Source organism: Sinocyclocheilus rhinocerous, unplaced genomic scaffold, assembly GCF_001515625.1.
Source record: "Sinocyclocheilus rhinocerous isolate Xijiao unplaced genomic scaffold, SAMN03320098_v1.1 scaffold2224, whole genome shotgun sequence".
NCBI classification, from domain to species: Eukaryota; Metazoa; Chordata; class Actinopteri; order Cypriniformes; family Cyprinidae; genus Sinocyclocheilus; species Sinocyclocheilus rhinocerous.
Genome location: NW_015652315.1, coordinates 84,211 through 92,152, shown reverse-complemented (window position 1 = coordinate 92,152; position 7,942 = coordinate 84,211). Strand labels below are relative to the sequence as shown.

The window sequence follows — 7,942 nt, the reverse complement described above, 5'->3', positions numbered from 1 at the left end:
CAACCCCCCCCCCCCCCCAATAAAATTAGTACATTTAATGTGTTCTGGTGTCATCACTTACAGCTATTTTTAGCTGTACAAAACCGATCGTTTTGCGGCTTGATATTTCAAACTGGTGTGTCTTAACATATTATTTTAATGTATTATCGTAATTATGAAAACACTGGTTTGTAGTGCAAACTGTTTTACCGTTTACTGCACTTTTATTCTTCTCGTTATTTCCCTACAACGGCTAATGAACTGGAAGTCTTGCACATTGACCGAAAATGGCTTACTTCCGCACTGAAAAATAAGGTGCATAGAAACATGGGGTTTGTGTCTATAATAATGTAAAAATAATAATATGATTTTTTAACACAACTGCTTTCCTCTGCAGGGCTCCAGACTGAGACTAAATGGTCACATTTTGCGAACCTTTTTTCCTGCCGGTGCGACTATATTGCCAGTGCGACCACCGCGTTGCCCAACTCATAAGCGCTACCATTTCTGTTGCAAATGAGAAACATCAAACGGCAAACGAAACAAAAGCGTAACAAAACTGTCTGAGCTGCACAACATGGACAATTTAGCAGCTCAGATCAATAATTGAGAGCAGAGCAAGCAAACTGGCCAGCAAACGAGCTCAGAGCAGGTTTACTCGGGAACCAATGTTAATCTTGCGACACAGTTACTGCACAGCGCAGCGAGATCCAGTGAGAAGCGTTTGAAGTTGCCGCAGAATGAATAAGCTTGCTGCAAGATCTAGTGAGAAGCATTCAAATTCTGCACAGAATTCTGTTATGAACAGATCAAACAGCGCTGACGCAGAAACCCAGAAGCAGAACGCTAACTATAACCATGGTGTTGCGGCAGAAATAGTCCAATGTTATTACATCATTCATTTAAGGGTTTGTACAACCTTTTGAGAGAAAAAATTCAAGCACTTTTCAATGACTTTCAAGTATTCCACACAACTACTTTCAGCACTTTTAATCTCTAAAAATTATCCAGTTAAAATGTTATGTTTAATGGGACAAAACACAATACATATCAAATATGGTTTTGTGGTAAACAAACACTTATGTAAAAAAATAAATAAATACATCAAAGTACCACTATAACCAGTAGATGGCAGCAGAGGAGCACTTATTGGCTTATTAGTCGTTAATTTCTACTTGCTTTATATTTTGAAATGATGAAATAAAAATGTTAAAACATCAAATCATCAATGAATCACATTCTGTCAAAGTTTTGCACTGTTTAAGAAAAGTCACAAATCACCAAACTTTTCTTCACTTTGTGACTGAATCGCACATCAATTATAATCACTGAAGTTGTTGGTCCGTTCTATATAATACTATAGAAGAATAATGGTACATTTAGTAAGAGTAGAATATATTAATTTTCTATATGAAATTAGATATTGCACGTTACTGATGTTAATAAAAGTAAATTTAGCATGCTTCCCATCTATCTTCCCATCTTCCCGTGAAATGTGTATTACCAAGAATAAAACATGTAATATTATTAGTAACTGCCCGTATTAATGCAAAACAGTAGTAATTTTATGATTTAAATTATCTTTATTTTTCATACCCCACACACCAGCCCCCCAGCGCTACCAAATCTGCTTCTGGTGCCACCATACGTAAAACTTAGTGGCGCTGCTCTCAAATGTTAGTCTGGAGCTCTGCACTGTTACATCAGAGTTCACTTTTATGTTCACATTTCTCAGCTTTTTACAAGTTACTGAAATTGAACCATTTTTATTTTTATTTCAGAGCTGTTTGAAGAAAAAGAGGAGAATGAAGAATCAAGTGAAGTTGAGAATGTTATTACATCATTCATTTAAGGGTTTGTACAACCTTTTGAGAGAAAAAATTCAAGCACTTTTCAATGACTTTCAAGTATTCCACACAACTACTTTCAGCACTTTTAATCTCTAAAAATTATCCAGTTAAAATGTTATGTTTAATGGGACAAAACACAATACATATCAAATATGGTTTTGTGGTAAACAAACACTTATGTAAAAAAATAAATAAATACATCAAAGTACCACTATAACCAGTAGATGGCAGCAGAGGAGCACGTATTGGCTTATTAGTCATTCCTTTCTACTTGCTTTATATTTTGAAATGATGAAATAAAAATGTTAAAACATCAAATCATCAATGAATCACATTCTGTCAAAGTTTTGCACTGTTTAAGAAAAGTCACAAATCACCAAACTTTTCTTCACTTTGTGACTGAATCGCACATCAATTATAATCACTGAAGTTGTTGGTCCGTTCTATATAATACTATAGAAGAATAATGGTACATTTAGTAAGAGTAGAATATATTAATTTTCTATATGAAATTAGATATTGCACGTTACTGATGTTAATAAAAGTAAATTTAGCATGCTTCCCATCTATCTTCCCATCTTCCCGTGAAATGTGTATTACCAAGAATAAAACATGTAATATTATTAGTAACTGCCCGTATTAATGCAAAACAGTAGTAATTTTATGATTTAAATTATCTTTATTTTTCATACCCCACACACCAGCCCCCCAGCGCTACCAAATCTGCTTCTGGTGCCACCATACGTAAAACTTAGTGGCGCTGCTCTCAAATGTTAGTCTGGAGCTCTGCACTGTTACATCAGAGTTCACTTTTATGTTCACATTTCTCAGCTTTTTACAAGTTACTGAAATTGAACCATTTTTATTTTTATTTCAGAGCTGTTTGAAGAAAAAGAGGAGAATGAAGAATCAAGTGAAGTTGAGAAAAATCATGTCAAAACTGGAGAAAAACCTTTGAGTTGCTCTCAAACCAAACGGAAAGATTTAAAGAAAAGAAGAGCCAAGAAATCTTTCACCTGCACTCAGTGTGGAAAGAGTTTGACAAGCAAAACAGGTCTTAAGCGTCACATGAGAATTCATACTGGAGAGAAACCATTCACTTGTGATCAGTGTGGGAAGAGTTTCACACAATCAGCAACCCTTAAGGTACACATGAACATCCACACTAGAGAGAAGCAGCACACATGTGATCAATGCGGTAAAATGTATTTATGGGCTTCAGGCCTGAAGAAACACTTTTTGAAAGTGCATCAGAAAATACATACTGGTGTGAGAGAATGCATGTGCTTTAAGTGTGAAAAGACTTTTACTTCAGCACCCTGTTTAAAATTGCATAAAAGGATGCAAACTGGAGAGAAGCCTTATGTGTTCACACAGTGTTCACACTGTGACAAGAGATTCATTAAGTCAGGAGACCAGAAAATACATGAGAGGATCCACACTGGAGAGAAACCTTATAAGTGTTCACACTGCAACAAGAGATTCAATAAGTCAGGAGACGTTAAAATACATGAGAGGATCCACACTGGAGAGAAACCTTATAAGTGTTCACACTGTGACAAGAGATTCAATCAGTCAGCAAATCTGAAAAGACACGAGATGATCCACACTGGAGAGAAACCATATCAGAACAAAAGTAGAACAAAAAGAAGTAGAAGTAGCCCCAAGTATATCATCTTCAGGTCCAGCACTTTCAGATCTGATGCTGCCTCCTCACAAAAGGTGAAACAATAATGCAGTGGTCGGCAACAGGCGGCCCGCAGGCCAAAACTGGCCCGCCAGCAATAATATCTGGGCCGCCCACAGTCAGATTATTTTGATAGCGGCTGGTTCTGAAATAGATCTGTCATGACAGCGACAGTAACTCACAATCACTTCGGCTTTAGTGATTTTGCTTTCAAAATAAAAAAGTAAGACAACGTGTTTGCAGTAATGTTTTATTTTGTGATGAATTGAGAGCTTTTAATTTGAAAAGTTCAAAAGAGTCTATTATATTCTTTGCAAACAGCGACAACTTCATTGCAGATAAGACACACCGGCTTTGCATTCACAAAACTAGGTGGGATGAATGCATAGTTGTCTTTCCATTCTTCTTTGTATGCCCTATTTTCGCTGTCAACTTTCCTCTTTAGACTCTTTGATAGTGCCATTTTCTCTCACCAGCTAGCTTAAATGTTAACATCACTCTGCGCACGACGTAATAGCGTACCTCCGGCATGCAAAACAATTTTTAAAAATGCAGTTTATTACGGGAGGATGCCAAGGAATAATTCTGTGTAAAAGTAGGCTAGTCAAATAATTATTACAATAAGTTAGGCTTTAAAATGATACACATTTATTATTCACAATATGCAAAGAGGAAATAAAACATAGTTCGTTAAGAGCATGACTCAAACATGCCATTAATGGGCTTATTCAAGTCCTCTTTTATTTGTTGACTTATTTTTATCCATTCCGCATCTCCCACATATGTGTGTTTTAGCAAGGCGGTCTGTGATGCAAGTTGGTGAATGAAGATACTTGCCAGGTTACGTGTCACTACTCTGCTTTATTAGTTTATCCAGTGTAAAACCCAGACACCACGACACAAATGTGGCTTTTTGTTAATGACTGTCCTACTACAGGATTTAACACCGAGTAACAGCTCACTACCAGTTACAAAAGACACTGTAACAGTCTGTCACAGGCAATTGTAGTTGCATTTTTCATTAATTAATTTCTTAAATTATCCTTATATATGACTATATATATAGTATATATGTTCTGGCCCGATGCCAAACTTACTTGCCGACCCCTGCAATAATGCATCAATCAATAAAATATCATCTGGATAACCTGTTCTAACCAGCCATTACAAGCGTCATGACAAAGAAACATTATCTAAAGTTTTCACAGTGAATAAAGTTCATCTTCATCTTCAAAACCAGCAGATTCAACTGTGAAATTTAGATCAACTCAAAGATGGAGTTCCTCCCCAAAGAACAAGTCAAAATAAAAAAATAATGAATGATAACTGTGTTTTCTTATGGGTTTCATGTTATGTTCAATTGTCTTAAAATGCATGTCACTTGTAGTTTGCTTTCTCTTTCATTAAGGAAACCAGATGCTTTTTACACACTGTTCTTGTTCAGGACAGTGTTTTGGTCCTGAAATTGAGAGACTGAAATTTAATTAACGGAGTTATTCTTCCATTTAAGATGTATTTAGGAAACGCAGATGCAAGATATATTGTCATGTAGCTTTGCAACTGATTCTTCTGTGGTTCTCTTGTAAGTATGAATGAATACCTGAACCCGGTATTAAACCAGCTCTGGGGCTAAATTACGAAAGACTGTAGTATCTATAAGCTCTGATGTTAACTGTTCTGCTTTTGGTGCTGGGGAAATTAAGAAAATACACTTACAATTTATTATTGGTACATGAATATTATCAAGTTTATCATCAAGAACAGTATCTTGCCAACTGTTTCTACATGCGATAATATCAAGATGTTCATCTGTGATGCGTTTTCGTTATTTGCAATCCATAAGCGAGATCTCTCTTGTACTTTAGGGCTGTGGATGTTTGAGGTAAAGCGGTCTATTAGAGAAAATCTGAAGTCTTTATGGCTGCCGTGTGCATGTGTCTGTTAAGTCCACATGATTGTAGTAATCCATTATTATGAGTTTACACCACTGATCTATAACCGAGAACTGGATTGCTCATAATGTCATAAAAGTAAAGCCACTGTGCCACCATATTGCTATTCCCTAGTATTTTATTTTATACCCCTTCCCATATGCCTACCCCTTCCCCTTGTCCCTTGAAACAGAGTGAGAAAATAAGTTTAGCGATTTCTAATTATTGGGGGAACTAGCCCCCTCAATGTCTATGGTGGTTACAGCCCTGATCAGACATGAAAATATGTTGTGGCACTATTGTGCAGTCAGTAACGTTAACGTTAGCAAACCTTAGCGATTTTTTGCAAATATTTCTTTGAATAACATGACCGTAATATGAACACATGATTGAATGTAACAAAGCAAATGATTACTTTTCATTTGCTTTGAAAACATTTAAGTTTATGAGTCTTCTTGTTCACTCGGGCAGCCATTGCCACTGTAGCCGGTTTATGCTGAGATAATTCTCATACCCCTTCGTTTGAAGTGTGGTCCCGAAAAATCTTAATTTGAAGGGCTATGTGGCCCTTCCTTCTACCCCTACGCCTCCCACCAAAAGAGAATCGATAAACCCCTACCCCTTCACGTTAATGCGCAAAACGGAGGGGGTAGGGGTAAGTGTTAAAAATGGGATTGGGCCTTTGTGTTGGGAATGCCTATTAAAAAAATTAAGTATCATATTCATTACAGTAGCAAACATCAGATGAACACGATGAACATCAGATGGACGAGATTCTCAACATATGTATTACAAATGACAAAGTGCTTATTCTGAAATCTGAATAATTGCATTCAATCCTCAGCGTCCTCGTCATGTCTCTGATTAGCCTCTGGTCTGTTTGTGTGCGTTCATGTGTTTTGGAGAGTGATTTGCAGGGAAGGTGGGATCTTGCTTTCAAAGCTAGCTCGCTATTGCTAGCCTTCGGAAATCACCCACCCATACCTTTAACTGTCAGTATTTATTGCATACCAGACATAAGGTTGTTTTTAAAGCAACACTATGTAAAATTTACTCACATGTGGTTGTTAAGCGCAATTGTCTGTTACCAGTGTCGTAAATACTGTCGCTGTGTAAGCTTCCCCGTGGGCAGCGCAATACATGTGGATTTGTTGACTTAAGCTAACGGAACCGGCGAATGCAGAAACCTTGTTTGGAAACCATGTCCACCGACCAGGTAAAGTAGCCCATGTTACACTATGTTCTACAAATAACATTACATAGTTTTATTTATTGTTAATCCAGATTTTTTGTTGTAGTAGTGTCTGTACCTGGAAAAGAAAAAAACGTTTTTCTTTCTCAGTTTTACGGTTTGGCAACAAGAGTGTGATTTTTATGTGTATAACTGTACTGAAAATTTACATCTCGTGTCCGTCTCTGTTGTGTGCAGGAAGGTGGTCAATTAATCAATTGCTGCCAGCAGGGTCCGTGTGCAATACACTGCTGGGCTGTAGGCAAAATGCTTTCTTGCATAGGCTACATCAAAATACATCAAAAGTTCTGGAAATTCTCCAGGTCTGAGGTAGTCCTATGTTATGTAACAAACACAGAAGCAAAATTATTTTCAGTGAAAATTATAATCCTATCCAGATAACTACTGTGGTGTGCCAGGCAGACAGGCTTTCCAAAGCACCAGATCTTAGAGAAATATTGAAATTGGCTTACAACAAAACACTTCTACTTGCATACGACGTGCAGTCCAAGATTATCTGTTTGATAATGAACACAAATGTAGAACTGCAGAGTGCATACCTGAAGGTGATGAACTTATCCAAAACAATGGCTGCAAGTGCCTGATGAGCTGCTGAACCTGTAATCACATCATGTTGTGAGTAGGAGAACAGTCCATTCATCAAAGTAGAGCTATTTCATCAACCAGATTACAATTACCTTGTTTTATCCAGGGCTTTTCTTGACTGCTGTCACCCAGTGGTTCATGATCACAGCATCCAGTTGACCATGCGTGTTGGTTGCGGACATGGTGCAGAACAGCATGCCACTTCAACTGCAGAAATAGAACACATTACGGTTTCTCTCTTCCCCTCTCTGCACACTATAACATTAGTCATTTATCATTTCAGTCACCACCAACATACCCTGAACTGCTTCTCAGGCGAGGCTTGCTTGCAGCAATACCAGAAATGGTTGACAATGTCCTTAACCCTCTAAACGCCAAAGTCGCAAAATTGCGACAAGACGTCATACTTAATAAAATAGACTGTAGTTCCTAATATGGTGTAATATCTCATTTGTATTCCCTACCACTAGATGGCAGACATGTAGTCCTTTGATTCTAGACCAGGGATCCTCAAATCTGGCCCACGAGATCCACTTTCCTGCAGAGTTTAGCTCTAACCCTAATCAAACACACCTGAGCATGCTAATCAATGTCTTCAGGATCATTAGAAAATCACAGGTAGCTGAGTTTGATCAGGGTTGGAGCTAAACTCTGCAGC

General features: G+C 37.5%; 2 long non-coding RNA genes across 2 annotated transcripts in view; both read left to right on the top strand.

Moving 5' to 3' along the window:
- The window catches only part of LOC107714814 (uncharacterized), a 10,764-nt gene extending 7,992 nt beyond the window's left edge, over positions 1–2,772 (top strand). Inside the window, exon 2 of the long non-coding RNA XR_001637028.1 lies at positions 2,707–2,772. This is a non-coding gene — a long non-coding RNA (uncharacterized LOC107714814). The remainder of the gene's footprint in view (positions 1–2,706) is intronic.
- LOC107714811 (uncharacterized) overlaps positions 1–7,942 on the top strand; it is a 22,868-nt gene that overhangs the window by 8,195 nt on the left and 6,731 nt on the right. The window contains exon 2 of the long non-coding RNA XR_001637026.1: positions 4,961–4,966. This is a non-coding gene — a long non-coding RNA (uncharacterized LOC107714811). The remainder of the gene's footprint in view (positions 1–4,960; positions 4,967–7,942) is intronic.